Raw genomic sequence first — 24518 nt, forward strand, 5'->3', positions numbered from 1 at the left:
ACAGTAAGTATCTGGTTTATTTACTTTCTTATGAAATTCATTCAACAAATATTACTGAGTTTCCTACTACTGTGTGAAGTATCGTTCACGGCCCTTGGGAGGTTCAGGAATGAAATCTCTATTAACGAGCACATCTGTACTTGTGCAGAATATCGACCTTCACATATGTTCCTTGATTTTTTCCACATTCCCAGGGTGCCTACTGTGTGCTAATCCCAGGCAAAGTGAGGCATCGAAAAATTCTAGAGTTCCTTTTGCATCATAAAATGAAAATATACTTAAGCTGTGGTGCCTCCCATTTGCCCCTGAACCAGCAGGCTAGTCAACCTGGAATCTTGTTCTCTGGCCTTCCCGACAGCTTTGAAAGCACCTAATTCCTGTTCTGCTTAAGATATTTGGAGCAATTCATTTTTTTGCAACTAAATTCTGACTGATACAAATGCGTTTTATTATATCCTAATTTGAAATCAGTGAATGAAATACATGGCAATCCTCTATTTCATTAAGCAGAATATTGTGTTAACTAAAAAGGCTGAACAAAAGCATTTATTCTCTTCCCTGTACTCCATAGGGCCTTCGTCCGACTCCAACAAGCCATATTTCTTCGCATCTTGTCTTTGAGCGTGCTGATCTTCCACCAGGGTTAGATGCCTTCTAAGCCAATGACATTTTCTCATGTTGTAATTTTACTTGCTTTTTAAGACCCATCTCAAAACTTTTTCCTCTTTGAAGCCATTTCTGATCTTGGCCTCTTTGTCAGAATAATTTGGCTCTAACGCCTGCATTCATATAGCACCCTTTTCGAAACTCTACTTAGCGCTCTTTATTCCACCTCACCTTATGTTGTTCTGAAAGAAGCATAGCAAACTCAAACTTTTGATTACTTAAAAGTAAAAAGGAATCCATTGATGTAGTAATTGATTCTCACTCCCAATAGCTGGCATTGGGACAAAAACTTTCACATGAAAACTCTAGAGACAATTGGGTTGCCTCTGGTAGGAAGGAAGAGAGGAGGATTGACGGACCTTGAGGTCAGTAGATCAAAGGATTTAGGGCTTCTGCAGGTTCCATTCTCTTGCCCCTGACTCTTGCCTTGACCTTGCAGCCAGTCAGCCTCCCCCTCGTATCCAGGTCCTACAAGGAGTGAGTCACCTGTCTTATCCCCTGAGTCCCTACTAGGAAGTGATATCTCCCGTACAGAGTCCTCCCCACATTTTCAGCACGATGTCTATCATAGAATTTACCAGCACTATGCTTGACACAAAGCAGGATGCAAAAAGAGATGAACTAGAATAGCGCTTTAGTTATTTTGAGACTCATCCAAGTTGTTGCATATATCAATAGTACATTTCTTTTTACTGCTGAGTAGTTTCTATTATATGCATATACCACAATTTGTTTACAATTCAGCTGTTGATGAACATTGGAGTTTTTTCCAGTTTGGGGTTATTAGAAATCAAGCTACTATAAACATTTGTTTACAAGTACTTGTCATTTCTCTTGGGGAAATATCTAGGAATAGAACGCCTGGATCATATGATAGATGTATGTTCAACTTTTTCAGAAATTTCCGAAGTGTTTTCCAAAGTGATTGCACCATTTTACAGTCCCACCAGCAGTGTAGGAGAATTCCAGTTGTTCCACACCCTCAGCAACACTTGATTTCGTCAGACTTCTAATTTTAGTCACTCTAATAGTTGTGTAGTAGTATCTCACTGTGGTTTTAAGTACCATTTTGCTAATGACTAGTGAGGCTGAGTATCTTTTCATGTGCATAATAAAAGATCTATATATCTTCTTTGATGAAGTATCTGTTCAAATCTTTCGCCAATTCTTTTTTTATTTTTATTTTTTCGGATGTACATCATATTTCAAATTCTGGATACGTTACATCATGTTCACCACCCGAACACTAATTATAGTGCATCCCCTCACATGTGACCCTAATCACCCCTTTTTCCCTCCCCCCCCTTCCCCAATGGTAACCACCAGTCCAATCTCCAATGCTATGTGTTTTTGTGTTTTTTTGTCGTTTTGATCTTCTACTTATGAGTGAGATCATATGGTATTTGACTTTCTCCCTCTGACTTATTTCACCCAGCATAATACCCTCAAAGTCTATCCATGTTGTCACAAATAGCTGGATTTCGTCATTTCTTATGGCTGAGTAGTAGTCCATCGTGTATAAATACCACATCTTCTTTATCCATTCATCCCTTGATGGGCACCTAGGTTGCTTCCAAGTCTTGGCTATTGTGTATAATGCTGCAATGAACATAGGGGTGCAAGTATCTTTATGCCTTTGTGTTTTAAAGTTCTTTGGATAAATACCCAGCAGTGGAATAGCTGGATCATATGGTAGATCTATCCTTAATTTTCTGAGGATACTCCAAACTGCTTTCCATAGTGGCTGCACCAGTTTGCACTGCCACCAGCAGTGAACAAGGGTTCCCTTCTCTCCACACTCTCTCCAATATTTGTTGTTTCCTGTCTTGTTAATTATAGCCTTCTGATCGGAGTAAGGTGATACCTCATTGCAGTTTTGATTTGCATTTCCCTGATAGCTAATAATGTTGAGCATCTTTTCATATGCCTGTTGGCCATCTGTATTTCTTCTTTGGAGAAATCTCTGTTCAGATCTTTTGCCCATTTTCTAATTGGATTGTTGGTTTTTTTGTTGTTGAGCTGTATGAGTTCTTTGTATATTTTGGATATTAACCCCTTATCTGATATGTGGTTTGCAAATATCTTCTCCCAATTGTTAGGTTGTCTTTTCATTTTGTTGATGGTTTCCTTTGCTGTGCAGAAACTTTTTAGTTTGATGTAGTCCCATTTGTTCATTTTTTCTTTTGTTTCTCTTGCCCGGTCAGACATGGGACTCCTGGGGATGCAGGGATGGTTCAACATCTGCAAATCTATCAACGGGATACACCACATTAACAAAATGAAGAATAAAAATCACATGATCATCTTGATAGATGCAGAGAAAGCATTTGACAAGATATAGCATCCATTTATGATAAAAACTCTAAATAAATTGGGTATAGAAGGAAAATACCTCAACATAATAAAGGCCATATATGACAAACCCACAGCACATATCATTCTCAATGGAGAAAAACTGAAAGCTATCCCTCTAAGAACAGGAACCAGACAAGGATGCCCACTGTCACCAGTCTTATTTAACATAGTATTGGAAGTCCTAGCCAGAGCAATCAGGCAAGAAAAAGAAATAAAAGGGATCCACATTGGAAAAGAAGAATTGAAACTGTCACTCTTTGCAGATGACATGATTTTATATCTAGAAAACCTTAAAGAGTCCACTAAAAAACGTTTAGAAATAATAAAGGAATACAGTCAAGTTGTGGGATACAGAATCAATGTACAAAAATCCGTTGCGTTTCTATACGCTAACAACGAAGTAGCAGAAAGAGAAATTAAGAATACAATCCCATTTACAATTGCAACAAAAAGAATAAAATACCTAGGAATAAACTTAACGAAAGAGGTGAAAGATCTGTACACTGAAAACTATAAAACATTGTTGAAAGAAATCGAAGAAGACACAAAGAAATGGAAAGATATTCCATGCTCTTGGATTGGAAGAATTAACATTGTTAAAATGTCCATATTTCCTAAAGCAATCTATAGATTTAACGCAATCCCTATCAAAGTTCTAACAATATTTTTTACAGAAATAGAACAAAGAATCCTAAAATTTATATGGAACAACAAAAGACCCCGAATAGCCAAAGGATTCCTGAGAAAAAAGAACAAAGCTGGAGGTATCACACTCCCCGATTTCAAATTATACTACAAAGCCATGGTAACCGAAACAGTATGGTACTGGCACAAAAACAGACACACAGATCAATGGAACAAAATTGAGAGCCCAGAAGTAAACCCACACGTTTATGGACAGCTAATATTCGACAAGGGAGCCAAGAGCATATGATGGAGAAAAGAGAGTCTCTTCAATAAATGGTGTTGGGAAAACTGGACAGCCACATGCAAAAGAATGAAAGTAGACTATTCCCTTACACCATGCACAAAAATCAACTCAAAGTGGATTAAAGATTTGAATGTAAGACCCGAAACCATGAGACTTCTAGAAGAAAACATAGGCAGTACGCTCTATGACATTGTTCTCGCCATTTTTTAAAATTTATTACTGATAACATTTGAGACTTCATTATATATTCTGGATCCAAATCCTTTATCAGAAGTGAAATTTATAAATATTTTATACCATTCAGTGGCTTATCTTTCCATTCTCTAACAGTATCTTTTGAACAGTAGAAGTTCTGCAATTTGATAAAGCCCAATTTATCGGAACTCTAGGTTGACAGGTTTTTTTTCTTGAGTGTATTAAAGATGTGCTCCACTGTCCTCTGACACTCATTGTTCCTGATGAGAAATCTACTATCATCCTTATCTTTCTTTCTCTGTACGTAACTTGTCTTTACTCAGATTTCTTTTAATATTTTCCTGTTATCACTGGTTTTACACAATTTGATTATGCCGTATCTGTCATATCTTCATGCTTCTTGTGCTTGGGGTTCATGGAACTTCTTATAGCTGAAGTTTTATAATTTTCATCAAACTTAGAAATTTTTCAGCCATTATTTCTTCAAATAATTTTCTTCCTCTCTGCTCCCCAATTAAACATACATTACGCCACCTGAAGTTTTTCAATTCTTTTTCTATTCTCCATGTCTCTATTTAATATATTCAATCTTTCTTATAACTTTTTAAACATATGGAATAGAGTTATAATAAATGTTTTTAAAGTCCTTCTCTACTAATTCTATCATCTGTGTTATTTCTGGCTCAATTTCAAATGATTGATTTTTCTCCTTGTGGTTATTGTTCGGCTTTTTGTTTTTTGGGTTCTTTGCTTCTTTGAGTGCCTAGTAATTTTTATTAGCTGCCACTCTATGAATTTTGTTGGGTGCTGGATCTTTTCCGATTTCTATAAAAATTCTTGAGCTTTTGGGATGCAGTTAAGTTATTTGAAAAGTTTACTGTTTCTGGGTCTTGCTTTCAGGCTTTGTTAGGTGGGGTCAGAGCAGCATTTAGTCTAAGGCTGATTTTGTCCTGCCACCGACCCAATGCCCCATGAATTATGTGGTTTTCTGCTCTGGTTTGGGGGAGCAGGAACTATACAAAGCCCTGTGTGAGCTCTGAGGATTGTTCTCTTTACTCTTATCCAGCAGCTCTTTCTCCCACCTCTTGGTGGTTCCCTCATGCGCACAGATTGATCAGTACCCAGCTGAAGACTCAAAGACCTCCTGCAAATCTCCAGAATTTGTTCTCTCTCTCTCTCTCTCTCTCTCTCGGCAGCTCTCTCTTCTCTTGTATTCTGTCTTGTGGACTCCAACCACATTGGCCTCCCCAGACTCCCAACTCCATCCAGCAAACTCAGAGAGACAGTCAGGCTCTGCTGGGCTCCCCCTCCCCGTATTGTGCCCTGGAGACTATATCAAGACTACAAGCTGAGGCAATTGTACGGCTCACCCCATTTGTTTCCTGAGTCTCACAGAGCACGGTCTGTTGCCTCATTTCTAATGTCTTGAAAACTATTGTTTCATATATTTTGCCTAGTTTTTAAGTTGTTTCGTGTAGGATGGTAAGTCTGGGCCCCATTACTTCATCTTGGCTGAAAGCAGAACTCATTTTCTGTATTCCTTTTTCTCAGGCATTCAGATGCCTTTATATTAAAGTTATCCTTACCCATAATTGCTTAGAGCATCTCCCACTCAAGGGTTTACAATTAGAATTATAGATCTGTTGGGATTAAGAGATCTTAGAAACTGTTAGTCTGAATTTATCTTTATACATGTGAGGAAAATGAAGAGCAGATAGTTGAAGCGAATTCCTCGAGGTCACACAGCTGCTCAATGGCAGTGGAGCCAGTAATAGACTTCAGACCAATTAGTGTGTGGCCTTGTGCTCTCCTGAAACCTACACAATACTATGAGTCTTTCTTTCTTTATCAAAAAACTGCCATCGAGCAGCAGAAGGTTCCAGATTTATAGTCCAGGATGTGATCATTGACTTATCCTGATGGTTTAGTCTAATTCTACAATGTGTCAACTTCTCTGTCCCTAATATGAAATGAAGATTCTTAGCCCTGGTGGAAAGAAAAGGAGTCCTGTCTTTTAGTAGAGAAAACTGGGAAAGCAGAGGCCTGACTGTGGGTGCCCACATGTCCCACCCCCCTTTACTGTACTTTACCCCATGGAATGCTTGTGGAGTTGCTGGCCCCTCCGTTGGAATCTGAGTGCTTGTCCTTATTAACTGCATCTTGTCCTTGGCCTCTCTGACTTCGTCACCTTGGTCTTTGCCACTAGCAAATGAATATGGGTAAGTAGTCAGCAAGAGACGGAAAAGTTTTCACCTCTATTAAGAATTTTTTTGAGGGGAGGAAACAACTTTTCCTCTCTGTAATCATAATTTTACAAAGACAACAGCTTCGATCAATGAATTGTCTTCTGGAAAATTTCTGATATCACAAGAAATTATATTTTCTAGCATATTTCCTTTGGAATATATTGCTTGATAATAGTGATTTATTTCTCATATATAATAGATATTTTCTTCCAATTAATAAAGACATTTTAGCATACATAACATATAAAATAAAATATACCAGGAAGAAATTTTTATCTCCCTATGTGTCAAGAAACCTCTGATTCCTTATGCTTGTTCTACATTATCTTGCACAAGTTACTTTACCTCATATAAAGTTAATTTAATTTTCAGTTAACTGAAGCTTCAGTAAATGGTAATTTCCACATGCTCAAAGGAAATGTCTTGAGAATCAAAAAGTTATGATTAGAACAAGGCTGTGATGCCATAAAAATGTGAAGCATAAAGGAAAATGAGTATAAGGAGCCTCTGATAGAATTTGCCTAAACATGCCCATTCGTTGGGACTTCATAATTCAGACAGTAGAAGCATGGGGTGTTAAAAGTGAGGACCGGTTGTATACAGAGGGTTTTGTTTATTTATTAAGACCACTTTAGCTATTTAGCTCATGCTGTGTGAAATTTTACTGAAGCACCGGCCTGTATAAAAGTAGCCTGCTCTCAGCTAACAGGTTTTCCTTTATGAACGATGTCACCTCACTGCAGTAGTTTGGGTCATATCTGCCCAGAAAAGCGTAGTTATATGGACTAGTTCGAATACATTCTACTCAGGTCAGGGGGACATACCAATAGTCATTCCCAAGGCTCCAACCAATGTTATGATTCTATGGCAATGGAGCTTATAAAATTAAAGTAGAAGGCTATAATCCTTTCTAAATAGTTTCTGCAAAATAAGAATGTCCATATTTTGCTCAAATAACCACTAAAAAATAATAAAAGTTAACAATATTATTTAAAAGTGGGATATTTAATTAAATATATGAAAATACATAGAAAGTACTATCAGGCATATTGTAAATATATCTAAAACACTGTTATAATGGCAATGAAGGACAATCAAAACATTGAGTGGACAATCCATAGGCCTGGGATTAAACAGACCCACTTTCAAACTCTGGCTGTATCCTTCATGAGCTGCCTGTCCTTGAGGAAGTCACTCATCCTCAATGAACACGTCTCCTCATCTGCAAAATGGGAATGATAGTGCTCTCCAGGGTTATTATGAAGTTTAGGGCTAATACAGGCAGAACACACAGCACAGTGTCCAGCTCCAGGTGTCGTGGCTACTAATGGAAGCCACAGTGGGATGGGGAGGGAGAGCGTGAGCTTGGAAACCAGCAGACCCATCCCAGGATTCTAGCTCCGACACTTACTTTCTCTGTCTTGGCAAATCACTTCAGTTCTCTGAGCTTCTATTTCTCCTAGAAGTTCATGAAGATAATTATAAAAATACCTTCCTGGCAGGGCTGTTGAAGGAATAGACACAACATATACATTAGAAGTAAACTTGTTCCTCTCTCCAGTTTCTAAAAAGAAGGGTCCATGGAACATGGGGGTGAGGGGTCATGGAGAAATAAATGTTCCAGTGTTCCCAGGAGTAAAATGCTCCCGTCCGGAAGGAGAAGTGACTCTCTGATCCCAGCAGAATAAGCCAGTTCTGAGTTCTACAAAGAGGAGGGCACTCAGTATGCTAGGTATCAATATACATCCTGGATAAAGACATTTAATCTGTACCCCTCTCATGGCCCCTGCTGATAGGTCCTAAAACAATCTTCCCCTGGGGCCACACACACTTTCACAGGCCCTGAATGTGTTTCAAAAACAGGACAGGGCTCCCCTCTCTGTTTTATTCCCCACCTGGCCCACACATAAGTATGCAAAGCAAAGCCTGTTGCAAGCCGCCTTCAGTGGGACCTCACCAAAGCTGGAGGGGGAGAAGCCAGGCAGCCATTCTCCCTACTCCTTCTGGCTGGGTAAACTGTGCAGGCCTGAGTCAATGGACCAAGCCTACCTGACTGAGCCATTTCTCCCTGAAGGCGACCTCATGCATGTCTTAAAGCTTAGATCTGGCACAAAAGCTAAGAGGCCTCCATATACCAGTCATTGTTGTTCATGTGGAGAGTACATGACATTTGCATCTCATTAAAAAGTCGATATTTTGTCTGCCTTTTAATAGTAGTTTTAAATGTATCCTTTATCATCCTGGACTTTGGAAATAGTGGAAGGGTGACCTTTAGCCCCCAAACTCTCAATGGTTGATAAAGCATATAGCACACGGTCAGTAGTCAGTAAACGCCAACGTAATTACCAATGTACTAACTTTGGTTTTATTCTTGGAGGTAGTGCAGTGGCTCAAAGACAGATTTTAAAATCAAGCAGACCTGGATTTAAATCCTGACTCTGCCATTAGCTAAGGGTATGATTTTGAAAAACATCTGTGACTTGTGTAAGAGTCAGTGTCCTCATCTGTAAAATGACAGCTGAACTAGTACCCACGTCCTCGGGCTGGGTGAGGGTTCAGTGAGATCGCGCACTGATGGTGCTTAGGACTGTTCCTGGCACATAGGAGCTGCTCAACAAATGTTTGTTGTGGTTTTAGCTGTTATCACAAGAATCCTACCTGGCCTGTACTACTGCTCAGCCTCAGCCTCAACACAAAAGCAAGTTTAGGAAGAATCCCGACTCTCGCCAAGCTTTCCTCACTTTTCTGTTGCAATGTATTTGGGCATCTGTCCCTTCTTTGCATTCCCACTTTCACCAAAATAGTTCAGGCCTTTGTAATTTCATAGATAATTTATTATAATCACTTAGCTAATGGTCTTCCCTCCAAATTCTACTCCTGCAAACCATCCTACACACCATTGTCATTGAAATCTTCATAAATTCTCACTTTATCAACAGTTGCCACTGTCTACATTGGTGTGTCCCAAAAATAGAGTCCAGAATTTCTGCTATACATAACAAGTGCACAATAATTTCAAAGTCTGTATTTTACGGATTCTCATCATTGTCATTTTTAGCCTGTATTAGAATCTTGTATTATCTGTTAAATTTACCAACACCATGTGGAATGTGGTTACCTTCATAGTTTACATATCTACTCGTCTATTATTTATCTATGGCTGCATTAAAAACTGCTCTAAAACTTCAGAGCTTAAAGCAATACACACACATTATCTCATAGTTTCCATGGATCAGGAATTTGGGAGTGGCCTAACTGTATGGTTCTGGCTCACAGCCTCTCATGAGGTTGCAGTCAAGATGTCAGCTGGGGCTACAATCATCTGAAGGTTTGATGACTCTGTTAGCTGGAGTCCTCAGTTCCTCTCTGGTTGTTGGAAGCCTGTCTCAGTTCCTTGCTAGGTGGGTCTCTCCATATGGCTGCTTGAGTGTCCTCACAACATGGTAGCTGGCTTCCGCCATTGTGAATGATCCAAAAGAGGGGCAAAGCAGAAGCCACAATGTCTTTTACCACCCAGTCTCAGAGCCATGGACCGTCATTCCACAATATCCTAATAGTTACACAGGTCAGCCCTATTCAAAGTGGGAGGGGACTGCACTAGGGCACGAATACCAGGAGGCGGAGACTATTGGAGCCATCTTGGTGTCTGGATACCACAGCCTGGATCAAGATTGTGATTCAAATCACCATACCACCCGTGTCTTCCACAGTTAGATCAGCAGCAGTTTAAGTTACATTCATGTTAATAACTCAGAGTTCAGTGGCTCTTATACCCTTCTGCTTTTGCAGGAACTGAAACTTCATAACAAATATCCCTTGACTATTGCTGGGAGATGCCAAGAGATCTTTCCCACGTGCTCACAAACAAGCGCTGTCTGCTATCGTCCATGGTTTCCCAATTTCTCTCCCCCTTGTCCTGGTCCCCTTCCATGAGGTCTCCTGCAAAAGCTTCTTATAAAGCCGTATGAAAGCATATTTTTCCGACCGCCAGTGCCCCCGTCAGTCCTTCTAGATGCTTCTCCTACCTCTGCCACACATAATGGTTCCTTCTTATGATGGCAGGAACCTTAGCACTACCAGTTCCAGCAGCCAGGCAGTTATTCAACCAATATTTATTGATTCTCTGGCACTGTGCTAGATTCTGGGGACACACACACAAGAGATATATGGTCTGTGCCCCTAAATTTTGTAGTCTGGAATTCTAGACCATCAGACTGTGTAACCAGTCTAATGGCCAAGTTGGAAGTATACGTTGGTCTCCTTACTGAAGTGGGCTAGCAGGGTTCCCCAAGAAGTGCTCCTGGTGCCCTGACGCCTCACAGAGCTTAACTCTTTCAATTTTAGCTTGTAGGTATTCTTCTCTCAATTTGAATCATACAAAAGTCCATGGAAGGCTGAGCTAGAAAACAAATTCAAAATATAAACTCCTGCTCTATGTAGAAGCCCTCGATCCTCCAACATCTAAGTCTTTGTTACTGGGCCAACTTTATCTGGTGAGTTCATTCTGCTCTTTGCATGACACATGTCTCAAGAGGGTCCTCAAAACACCATGCAAAGAGGCTTATGGGGGCCTACCACAACTTTCTGCTGCTTGATGCCCAAGCAATTGCATTCTTTGTTTTTAAGACTTTATTTTTTGGAGCAGTTTTAAGTTCACAACAAAATTGAGAGGAAGGTACAGAGATTTCACATATTCCCCCTGCCCCAAATATGCAAAGCCTCCCCCGTTATCAACAACACTAACCGGAGTGGTACATTTGTTACCAAGGATGAACCTACATTGATACATGGTAATCACCCAAAATCCGTAGTTTACTTTAGGGTTCACTCAGGATTGTACACTCTATGGATCTGGACAAATGTCTAAAGACACGTATCCATCATTATAATACTATACAGAGTATTTTCGCTGACCTAAAAAATCCTCTGTGTTTACCTATTCATACCTCCCTCCACCCCCAACCCTCACCTCCACAATCACTGATCTTTTTATTGTCTCCAGAGTTTTGCCTTTTCCAAGATGTCATATATTTTGAATCATATGATATATAGCCTTTTTAGATTGGCTTCTTTCACTTAATAATACGCATTTAGGTTTCCTCCATGTCTTATAGCTCATGTCTTTTTAGTGCTGAATAATATTCCATTGTCTGGATGTACCACAGTTTATTTATCCATTCACCTAATGAAGGACATCATGGTTGCTTTAAGTTTTGGCACTTATGGATAAAGCTGTTATAAACATTCATATGCAGGTTTTTGTGTGGACATAAGTTTTCAACTCCTTGGGTAAATACCAAGGAGTATGATTGCTAGATAGTGTGATAAGAGTATGTTTAATTTTGTAAGAAACCACCAGACTGTCTTCCAAATTGGCTGTACCATTTTGCATTCCCACCAGCAGAGTATGAGAGTTCCTGTTGCTCCACATTCTCACTAGCATTTGGTGTTGTCAGTGTTCCGGATTTTGTCTATTCTAATAGGTATACGGTGGTATCTCATTTTTCTTTTAATTTGCATTTCCCTGATGATATATGATGGTGGAACATCTTTTCATGTGCTTATTTGCCATCTGCATATCTTCTTTGGTGAGATGTCTGTTAAGGTCTTTGGCCCATTATTTAATTGGGTTGTGTGTTTCCTTATTGCTGAGTTTCAAGAGTTCTTTGTGTATTTCTCATAACAATCTTTTATCAGATATGTCTTTTGCACATATTTTCTTCCAGTCTGTGCCTTGTCTTTTCATTCTTTTGACAGTGTCTTTCACAGAGCAGTTTTTCATTTTAATGAAGTTTAGCTTATCAAGTATTTCTTTCATGGATACTGATGTTATTTTTATACCTATAAAGGCATCACCACATCCAAGGTCATCTGAGTCTTCTCCTATGTTATCTTCTAGGAGTTTTATAGTTTTACATTTTGCATTAACTGTATGATCCATTCTGAATTAATTTTTGTTAGCAGTGTAAGGTCTATGTCTAGATGCATTATTTTGTATGTAGATGTCCAGTTGTTCCAGCATGATTTATTGAAGAGACTATCTTTGCTCCATTGTATTGCCTTTGCTCCTTTGTCAAATATCAGTTGACTATATTTATGAGGGTCTGTTTCTGGGCTCTTGATTCTGTTCTGTTGATCTATTTGTCTATTCTTTCATCAACACTATACTGTCTTAATTACTATAGCTCCATAGTAATTCTTGAAGTCAGATAACATCAGTCCTACAACTTTGTTCTTTTTCAATACTGTGTTGGCTATTCTGGATCTTTTGCTTCTCCATATAAATTTTATAATCAATTTTTTTGAGATGCACAAAATAACTTGCTGAGATTTTTATTGGAATTGTGTTGAATCTATAGATAATTGGGGAGAACTGACATCTTGACAATATTGAGTCTTCCTTTCCATGAACATGAAATACCTCTCCATTCATTTAGTTCCTTTTTGATTTCATTCATCAGAGTTTTGTGGTTTTTATCATATAGATTTTGTACATATTGGGGCCAGCCCTATGGCTGAGGGGTTAAATTCGTGGCCCAGAGTTTCACCGCTTTGGATCCTAGGCGTGGACATGGCACCACTCATCAAGCCATGCTGAGGCAACATCCCACATGCCACAACTAGAAGGACCCACAACTATGTTCTGGGGGACTTTGGGGAGAAAAAGGAAAAGTAAAATTAAAAAAAAAAGATTTTGTACATATTTTGTTAGATTTATCCTAAGTATTTCGTTTTCGTGCGTGCTAATATAAATGGCACTGTGTTTTTAATTTCAAATTCCACTTGTTCATTGCTGGTGTATAGGAAAGTGATTGATTTTGTATACTAATTTTGCATTTGACAATATTGCTATAATCACTTTTTAGTTCAAGGAGACTTTTTGTTGATTCTTTCAGATTTTCTCCATAGACGATCATGTCATCTGAGAAAAAAGAAAGTTTTTGTCTTCCTTCCCAATCTGAATACCTTTTACTTCCTTTTCTTGCCTTATTGCATTAGCAAGGACTTTCAGTATGATGCTGAAAAGGAGTGGTAAGAGGAAACATCCTTGCCTTATACCTGATCTTAGTGGGAAATCTTCAAGCTTCTTAGCGTTAAGTTTGATGTTAGCAACAGGTCTACTGCAGATAGTATTTACCAAGTTGAGAAAGTTTCCCTCTATTCCTAGTTTACTGAGAATTTTTTCGTGAACGATGTTAACTAGTGCATTCTATATCAGGGAGAAACACATTCCAGTATTGCCCTGATCCCGGGAGGCATTCTAATATACAAACATGAAGAGAATAACCATTGTACTGTTTTGAGATAAAAAATGCTTTAGAGATTTCTAGTTAAACATGGGGATTGAACACCCATATTTCTCTCTGCTATCTCCAAAACACCCACTAAAATGATAGGAAGTGATTTTTTTAAAATGGAAATAAAAATGATTAAAGCGTGAGCCAAGAAGAGATCTGACAGCAGCCCAAGAGATGTCAATAATATGTTGGAAGCTTGAAAACAGGATAGGTGTTAACTGACTTAGCAGAGAGGAGAAAGTTAAAAACTAGGTGTCTATAGGAGGAGAAATCAACAAAAAGAAAACCAATTAGCTCCACACAACTCCAGAAATTCTGAGCATTGGAGATGTTGAAAACACAAAAGTTTCTAAGTTGTTCTAACGTACTCTTAAACTCCTGGATCCCCTCTACCCTTCTCCACCACAATCACCAAGGTGTGAGAAACTGCAACTCTCCCACAGCCCACAGTCCTCAATAAGTCCAAAAGTTTCTGGGCTTGGGACCATCTGGCAGACCCAGGAGCATAGCTGAAGAACTTTGATGAAAATAGAAGGGTCAAGTGAAAGCTACCTATTGAAAATTGATCCCTCCCCACCCCATCCTTGCTTTCTTCTATTGGTCAGAATGATATCATATTGCCAGTCCAAGTAAAATTACTGATGAGGAGTTCTGTTAGAAGCAGCATTGTCTTCCACAAAATTAAAGGAGCTGTTCATAGTAAACATATGAAATGATGTAGTGAGCCTTCTGTATGCCATTTATGTTTTCAAGTAATTACCCTACTTATAACTTAAATGTCTCTCAGTACATCAGCTTGTCCTGAGGGAGTCCCCTAGAATCCTACCTCCTGCTGACATTAGTGATTAGGAGGCCATGGGAGGTCAGCAAGAAGTAAACAGATCTGTCACTCTTCTGTACTCTGAAAAGATTCTACAACAGGAGGAATAGAGACCATATTCCTTCGGGAAGTGTCACCAAGAAGGCTTTTAAAAAATCTGCTGAATGTTTTCTAGGTAGTACTTTAGCTTTGAGGGCTTTAGTGCTGTTGTTGTGGTCGTTGTTCTGTTTTCTTTTTTGCAATTCAGAAAATTTGCACAATAAAATACTTCCATTTGGGAATCATTCTTTAATTTTCCAAGCAAGTTTCAATATATTCAATATACTTACTATTTACTATGCCTTATCTAGTACACCCCATTCTATTTTATTCTCCATTCAACTTTGTAGAATGTGGTACTACAAAAGGGTTTTATGCTGCTGTAATTTGCTACTGTTGTCTGCATTTATTTCTTTAATGACATAAAATTAAAAAGCTGGCAAAGAAACAAGTTAGGACATAATTTAGAAAATTTCTTTGGAAAAATAACCTTCTAGAAATGTTCAGAATGATTTGTTATTAAAATGTTATCAGAGCACATAAGCCTTCTTAATATACAGAACAATAGCCCTGCTGTCATAGAGACAAAGCATTTCCTCAATAAAACATCCAGTCTCAATTCCCAGCCCCAGAGCACATAAACTTGGAAATGACCTTGGCAAGTCTCCTTCAAACTTAACTGGTTTCTCCTGATTGTATTGCTAAAAATCTGTAAAGGAGCAACAAATTACAAAATGCACTTGGAATATTTTATTAACACTAGTCCAATTGTGTAGACATAGAAAAGCTGAAATAATCTCTTTCCACATAGCAAAATTTTAACCTTGAAGTTTATTTAATAAATCTAATGTTGAAATACAAAGAAACTAGTACAAAACCATCATAGACATGTTGATCTTTCATTAACTGGCCTCTAAGTTTTGGATATACTCTTAATTTTACAAGTCTCTCAACAAGTAAATGAAGCTATTGCACATAAACTTGGCAGACATTCAGTTAAAGTTAATGTGTGGATGTAGTAGATAACCAAAACACTAAATCAACACAATTCACTTCTTTTGCTTACAAGGAAATCTTCAGGGACATAGCTTAGCACTATATTATTCTCAATATAGTCATTACGAAGATGAAAACCAAATGTCATTCTCAGACTTATCCAGCCTCTACCAGTTGAAGTCAGTTATGCCTATGCCAGAAGGTTCAGCTCCATGGTGCTGCGCCAGTCTTGCCAGAAAAGTTGTCTTACTCAAGCTTCTCCAGAGAAAGAGAACGAATATGAGGAAGGAAGAAAGGGGGGAAGGGAGGAAGGGAGGAAGGAGGGAGGGAGGAAGGAAGAAAGGGACGAAGGGAGGAAGGAAGGAAGGAAGGGAGGGAGATAGGAAGGGAGGAAGGAGAGAAAGAGTGAGGGAGAGAGGGAGGGGGATAAGGAGAGAGGGAGGGAAGGAATTTATTTATTATGAAGAATTGCTTCACACGATTGTGGAGTCTGAGAACTTCCAAGATCTGTGGCCAGCAAGCTGGAGACTCAAGAAAGCCCATGGTATAAGTTCCAATCCCAAAGCTGGCAGGCTCAATCAAGACCTACGTACAAAGAGGCACTTTTCCAGTTCTAGTCAGAAGGCAGGAAAAGACCAATGTCTCAGCTGAAGGCAGTCAGGGAGAAGGAGTTTCCTCTTACTCAGCTTTTTTGTTCTATTCAAGTCTCCAATTGGAGGAGGCCCACCTACATGAGGGAAGGCAATTTGCCTTACTCAGTCTACCAATTCAAATATTAATCTCACCCAGAAAAACCCTCACAGACACACTCAGAATAATGTTTGACCAAATGTCTGTGTACCCTATGGCCCAGTCAAGTTGACACATAAAATTAACCATCACAAAAATATACTGGGGGCCTGGGACTAGGCTGCTAGGACTGCCAAAAAATTCGAAACCCCTTAAAGTGACATACGTTCCTGATTATGAAGTCCATCAGCATCCCCACTTCATTCCACTGTCTAGTTTTACTCAACTATTTGCATATAATTCCTGGAATACACCACATTCTTACACCTTCCTTTCTCAGCACATGCCGCTTCCTCTGTTTAAATGCCTCTCCCCAACGTCATTTCCTGGCTAAACCCTGTTCAGTATTTTAGGACTCAGGTTAGTTGCCACTGCTCTAGGAAGTTCTTCCCTCCCTCACTCTCCATGCCCAGCCTGAGTTAGATGCCACTGCTCTGCTCTTGTCTCTAATAAAACACCAAATTGTAATTGTCTAGTTAGTAGTTACTCAACTATCTCCCCTTGAAACAGACTTTGAGGGTGGGTCTTACTAGTTTTTGTATCCCTAGTAATTAGCACAGTGTTTAGCATACAATGGGAACTCAAAAACAAAAATTTCTGATGGATAAATCTGAAAGTACTTCAGCTGCCAAATACCCAGGATCCAATGGACCTGAGTGAGCCCTGAGCCTTGAGGCAAGACTCCCTCCTCTGCAGACATATTGTTCCAATCTCCATGGCTCTTCTATTTTGGTTTCCCCACCCAATAGACCAGCTTTCCTCTGGATCTGGACCCTGTTTGAATCCCAGGCTGGAAGTCACTTCTAAGGTAATGAATCCTACATCCCATATTGCTCCCCATTGCCATGTGGCTTGTCAGCTGTGACCTGTCTCTTCCTGCCTGACCCCCAACTCCCCCAACACGCTGAAATTCTCTCCTCAAATACCAATTCTTGTTCAAGCCAACTGGATCGATCATTCAGAGGCAAGCCTACTCTCAGGTCAACTTTCCAAGTCTCTTAGCCCACATAGTGCTGGCTTCTTCCTTCTTCCTACCAACCAAGATATGACCAACTTACTCTCCTTTTATCTTCTATTCTAATAATTAGCTTCATTCTTGGAGATAATGTCAGCAACAATGTATCAGATTTAACTCAAAGAAGAAAAATCAGAGCCCAGAAGTGGAAAGATGCATAAGTGAATACTGATCTCCTTTGATTCAGGTACAAGGCCTGATTACAAAGGGAGACTGATTTCATTTTATCAAATATATCAAGATATGAAGTTCATCTCACTGAGACTAGCCACTCATTTCACAAATGCATCTGAGCCACTGTGCTAAACATATGAGGAAATTCAGCCTAAAACTTTTATTTTGGGTTACCCAAAAACTTGACTCAAAATAACTTAGAGTTATTTTCAGAAATAAAATTCACCCTTAAAAATAAACATGTGCCATCATTGAAGATATTCATATTAGTGAGCTGCAAGCACTGAAAGCATTTCTAAAAGAGAAATGTATTTAATATTATGAGTAAAGTTGTAAAATTTCTGTATTTTAAGGTACAAATTCTGGTGCATCTGCCTTCAAGAGAAATCTAATTATCTCAGACTTCTATTTCCTTTTCTTGCTCAAGCAATTTGGAATATCATATCACATAATTCCTTTTATTGAAGAATCATACTTTGAAAGAAATATATCACAGAAACTTCTAAAATAACTACTTTTCAAATGTAAAACTCCCATTGTCTAATATTGCCACACAGCATCTTTGTGCTTGATATTAATTGAGATTCAGTCATTTGAAGAAATAAAGGATATACTGATTTCTTTTTCTACAACAGTAGCATCAGTTTCAAAACGCTGAGAAATTGTCCATAGAAAAGCAAAATTATCTTTGTTTCCTGGATCTTACCTTCAAGGCTCACTTTCTACACATCTCCCCTTTTACTTGCTTCAGCTGCTTTAGCTTTGGGCAGAGAGCAGAAGGGTGGTCTCCCTGTACCACCCAGCTGTTATGATCTTCACATTAACAAAAGCCCATCACTTATATGTCTAATAGGGACTTTTCTCTGTAACAATGAGAAAACTAAAGAGGGCCACACCATAGAGAAGAAATGGGACTCTCCCCTATTCTCATTTCACTCCTAATGTACTCTGCCCAGTGTGGTTGAATGACTGCTCAATCTGCCTCTAAGAGAACAGTTAAAGAGAAAAACCCCCAGCAAGGTAGAAAATGGTTTTTGCAGCTGGTTGGGTTATCAGATGATTGGAAATGTGGGGATTTAGGGATTGGGGGCATTTTGAGGTAGCACTCCCAGGTTGCAATCTGCCTACACACTTTTGTTCTCCAGCCTATAGCTATAATAGCAAAGCAGCTAAATCTATTGTCCACCTTTTGTTAATCTTTTTTCTTTTCTTCTTCAAGTCTGCATTTGTGTTCATTTTTACCTGAGTTCATCCACTGAAAATTACAGTGAAGAAACTTTATCCATGGAAGCACTTGGGAACTCCAACCTTCTTTCTTCAGGTATCATAGAGAATGGCCTGCCTTCATCTGTCTCCACTCTAATCACCTATTACTCCCCACAGGATTTCTTCCTTTCAATATACTAAGAAAAAAAAAAAAAGAACAGTTTCCTCTCATTATCCCCATCCTCCTGTCCCTACAGCAAACACTGAGCTTTGGTACCATAGCGCAAGTATCCTCCGTATTAGTCAACTAGCAACTCCGTATCAGCCACATAACACCAACTTCAAAATCTCAGTGGCATGCACAATAGCATTTATTTCTTGTTCAGTCCTTGAGCTGGGATGGGTCTGCTTCACGTAGGTCTTATTCTCCTCCTCAGAACAACTGGTAATCCAGGGCATATTCTTCTTTTGGGGATGACAAACACGCAAAAGGGCAAGCCCTGTGTCCAAGAACATTTCAGGCCCCTGGTGTATCATATGTGTTCACATCTCATTGGCCAAAGCAAGTCACAGGATGAAGCCCAAATTCAAGTGGCATGGAAGTATGCTACATCTTTTGTGGGAAGGACTGCTACGTTTACATGAAAAAATGTGGAGGGAGGGGTGAAGTATTAAGGCCTATAATTCTATCTACCACATTCTCAAACTTCATCAACTTGTAGGTACAACTTAGTCAAAATATCTGTATGTCTACATTTCAACAACTCAGTATCCCCACCTGCCTATAAGGAATGTCCTCAGCCCGCTTCGAAGGTTCCCTACCAATATGTCAGAGAGAGTCTATTGGAATAAGAGGAGGTATCTTTTGTGTTCTCTCATCTACCCAGGCTTTAGCTTGTGCCTCCAGAGTCACTGGAAACAGACAGCCAGCGGAGATCCCTCCTCCAGTGGATTGTCCTCCCTGTTCTCAATTGTCTCAGATGGTTTCAGAACCTGAATTTACCTTAAGGACTGGGGTCACCATTACCCAGCTACCTGGGAATATCCTTGAGTATGCTCAGACTCCTTAGCATTTAGGACCAGAGAGTGGGGCGGGGGTGGGGCGGGGTTCCTCTCATCACCACCTTCCCAAACGTTTACTTCCTGCTGTAGAATCTCACTCTTCAAAGGACAACCAGCAGCAGAAGGGTCAGTTCTCTTAATGAAAGAAGCTGCCCTGATCTTTAAGGGTTTCCACTTGACTAAAAGATTCTGCTACCAAAAATCTTTGAAAATCATCATTAAAGAAATGATCTGCGCAAAGGTTGTGTTTATTTTTCCTCTTTTTATCATACTATATGTTTTGAAACAATAGTTTCTTAAACCTCTACTACTCTTTCTCGAGTTTAAAAAATAATAGGTCTTGTTTCAGCCGGGCCCCATTTCTAAGGTACCAACAGCAATCTCAGTAACAAACAATTGCAAATGTTCAGCGGCTTACAACCATAAAGATTTATTTCTAGTTCACATCACATGTGAGTCGCAGGCTGGCTGCAGATCTGCAATTCCCTTCTCCAGGCCTACATCTCCAGACTGGGGCTGAAAAACAGCCCCTATCAGGCCTACTGTTGCGCTGACAGAGGATACAGAGAGAGCACTAAAGAAAGCAACAGCTAGGAAAACTTCTGCATGGATGTGGCATATTGTCACTTCCACTCACATTCCATTGGCTAAAAGAGATCATATGGCCAAGTCTGAAGCCAGTGGGGTGGAGAAGTATACTCATCGCTGGGGAAGGTGTTCACAGTCACAGAACCATTGACAGGAAAGGTGGAAGAGTCAAAACGTGGGAGCAAGATAACAGTGAGTAGTACCACGCTTCCGAATTTCTACACCACTACTTTGGGGGTCCACTCTCCAGTGTCCCGGTGTGAGGGGAAGTTGAAGAGGTGGCTTCTTGCTTCCAATCTAGCACTAGTGGTAGCCTGAGAAGTAGCTCTTCCCCTGAGGAATCAGTTCCTGCTCCCCACACTGAGCCCTGACTGATTCTAAGGGTGAACATAACTATCAAAGCTTTCTCCCTCCTGCTCTCTCATTTTACTTAGATCCCTGCCAGATGGAAAGACAGCACATATGCGTGGTAAAGTTGAGTACAAAGGGCTAGAAGGAGCCTCTCCCACATCTCAGAAGAACAAGTAAATTCAGTGACTTTCCTCTGGTTGACGCATGAGCCAGCCTTGGCACATGTGAGGCTGACCTTGAGCCAGGCAGCAGGGCTGGGGAGATGGGTTGGAGAGAAGGGTGTCTGCTGGGGGCTGATGCTTCTCTTTGACCACAATCTGTGTGGCTGCCATGGATCTCCCCCTCTACCAGCTCTCAGCATAGAGAGATGGGTGGGCGGGCTGCTGGCAAAGTTGGGGAGGAAGAAAGTGAGTATTCAGTATTCCCAGTATTCTGGATAGGCCACAGGAGAAGAAAAAGGGAAAAGGTATTTTTTGAAAACGGAACACTGTGACTGTCCACCTAAGGTGGCAGTTTCAGGTGAACAGGGGCGTGTGTAAGCTGGCAGGTGTAATTCTCAGACCCTGTGCATAGACATCACCACAGATCTATTTGGTCTGCGTCTCAAACCAGACTACAGTGAAATTTTACTTCTGTCACCTCTTGAAGGCACTTGGTGGCCTTGTTCATCTTCTTTTTGCAGTACATCATAGGTCTTTGAGCTTTCTGAATGGCAGAATTTTATTGCCAACATTTTTTTTTTTTTAGGAAGATTAGCCCTGAGCTAACTGCTGCCAATCCTCCTCTTTTTGCTGAGGAAGACTGGCCCTGAGCTAACATCCCTGCCCATCTTCCTCTACTTTATACATGGGACGCCTACCACAGCATGGCTTGCCAAGCGGTGCCATGTCCGCACCCAGGCTCCTAACCGGAGAACCCCAGACTGCCGAGAAGCGGGAACGTGTGAACTTAACCGCTGTGCCACCCGGCCGGCCCCTATTGCCAACATTTTTTATTGCTAATGATTTGCCCTACTATCATCACTCTCTCCCCTAAACGTGCATATGTACAAAATATATAATATAGTAGATATGTGAAAATGTATTTGCACACACACACAATTATTCATATATATTTAGAGAGAGAGAGAGAAATGAGAGAAGAGAGATTACTATAAACATGATATTGAACATGATGCTACTCATTCTCCTACATTGGTATATTACTGAATTTTATATTTACTTTCCGTCTCTACTCCATTGAAGACCTTTAGAGGAAATGTGAAATATGGCAGTATTAGTCAGTATCATTTTAAATCAAATGTTTCATTTTTATGTAAATTGCTATTTACAAAACAATAACCTTTTAAAAATGTAACTATTATGTTGGTCTTTCGCTAACTTTCATGATATAATCCTCTATAAGCAACAAATGGTCAAAAAGATAGCGATGCTGGGATTTCTTTGGTCAATTCTTTTCTACTCTGAAATCATCACAGTTTAAATATTCAAATGCATCTCGTATATGAAAACATTCTTCTACTGCTCTTTGTATCTTCCCTTGCCAATCTTATGATTGAGTGTTTTGCTTGACTTGAATCTGCTTAAAGGATATTTGCCTTTATCCTTTTCTTATTCTTATTGCATCTTTCAGCTTAAGTGTAAAATCTTCTGGTTTTGCCGTTTTTATCCCACAGGACATCACTATTTCTCTTTAATCTTTCGTATTCATCTGATCTAGCTTTCCACTGTGCGTGGATTTCCCATTTGGCTTTAAGCTGCTTATAGAATTCTTATTTTGGCTAATTAGATTTAATTCTGAAAGCTGAGAAAGGACTAAATGTATCACTCTGCCCCGACAGCCCCCCCAAAAAAGTTCTGTCTCAGATGTAGGCGTCTGGAGCCTAAACAAATCCAAGTCCAGACATCCATGGCATAGCACATGTGGTATCATCTTAGGGATACAACGCACGTCCCTATGCCCCAATCTCTCTTCCTGCCAAATTTCTCCCACCTGCTGCCTGCTGTCTGCTGCTTGGAATATCTTTATCCGGGAGATAAACTTTGCATTCCACAATTACAGGTGGAATGCACAGACACATGGAGGAGGGAAAATGATTTCACCTTACTTAAATTTACATTTTCCTAGACTTCAGAGAATGTTTTCTTTCTTCAGAGCAAGTTTCAATAGGAGACAGATTCTTTGTGCCAAAAAAGTTTAGAGAATGACGTTGATCTACTTCCCAGTTTGTCCAGACATACCTAGGTAGTGAGATCCAGGCTCCTTCAAGGATCTGCCCCACATGAGAAGGACTGGACATAGTAAGGATCCAGACTGCTTTAGAATGTGCTTTGGGGAAGCACAAGTCAACCTAGAGCCTTTTTGCTCCTCCCATTTTACTTTATCTCTTCTAGAAGGCAACTTGAACCCGACTAAACCCCATGCTCTAATATTTGGAGCAACATTGAATAAAATAGACAGATTATTTTCTGCTTCTAGTGTGACCATAATTTTTGCTCTAAGTGTATAGTCCAAGAACAATATGTGGCATAATTATTGATGTTATTTTGAGCATGCAATTAACTTACTTTATCCTCCTGTGCCCGTAGGTATATTAACTCCTTAGCAAAACTGAGACCATATCAAAATACTTTTGGCACAGGCAGAGTTATAGAATCTATCAAAGCAAAACAAAGCAGGAAATGGCAACCAAAAAAATCAAAACAGAACAGTTAAACTCATCTTCTTTATGGTAGATTAATATAGAAAATTACAACAAATTCAGAAAAGCTTTTTAAAACTTAGCTATTTTCTAGTCTACTAAAAATATCAAATTTTAACATTAAAATACTAAAAGCACTTCATTTCAGTTCTGTAATGTTTCAAAGTACACATATGCACAATTAATACCAATCTTACCAACTGATAAGTATTTCAAAGTATTATAGTAAAATCATCATTCTAATAATTACCCAAAAGACCCAAGAGAATAAATTTTAAAAATAAATAAATAAAGCATAGAACCAAAAACTCTTAAACTTGAGTTTACAGATTTCCCAGAGACTTTGCAGAAACACTGTTCCTGTTTCTTTAGCCGGCCAACTCTTCTATGTCTTGAGTCTTGATTGTGTCTACTCCTTTCACGTCCTCAAACTTGCCCTATCATCGGTTATTGTGTGTATATATATCTATTCAATCCTTTCTGCAGGTTCCTTCACCTTTATCTACTAACGTGCTCTACTATAGCAATGTCCAAGATTCAAAGAACAAAATGCCACTCTTACAAAACACTTACAGTACTATCCCGTTGTCTATCAGATAGAGCAATATCTGTCTACTCACTTTTAACTTTTTTTGGATAGATAATGCATGCATATTGTACAAAATTCAAAACAACATGCGTTCCTTGAAAGCATATTTTCATTTGAATTGTTTTTACTTTATAAATACTTTGTAAATATTTTGCGACTGGGCTTTTTCACTTAATATATTGCTAACATTCATCCATATCATTGCGTGTCACTGTAATTCATTCATATTGACTAAAATATAATATTCCAATCTGGGAATATAACATAGTATATTCATCCACTGTTTCGTTAATGGACGTTTGCATTATTTTCAGATTTTTGCTGTTTGAAGAATGCACTGTATGTCTTTGGTTGTTTATGTGCAAAGTGCTCTTGGATAAATACCTAGGAGTGGAATTGTTGGATCTTAAGGAATGTGAATATTCCACCTTAAAAAGTAATGCCAAAATGTTTTCGGAAGTGGTTGAACCAATTCAAATATACACTCACCAGTTATA

This window comes from Equus asinus, chromosome 7 (assembly GCF_041296235.1).
Source record: "Equus asinus isolate D_3611 breed Donkey chromosome 7, EquAss-T2T_v2, whole genome shotgun sequence".
Classification (NCBI taxonomy): Eukaryota; Metazoa; Chordata; class Mammalia; order Perissodactyla; family Equidae; genus Equus; species Equus asinus.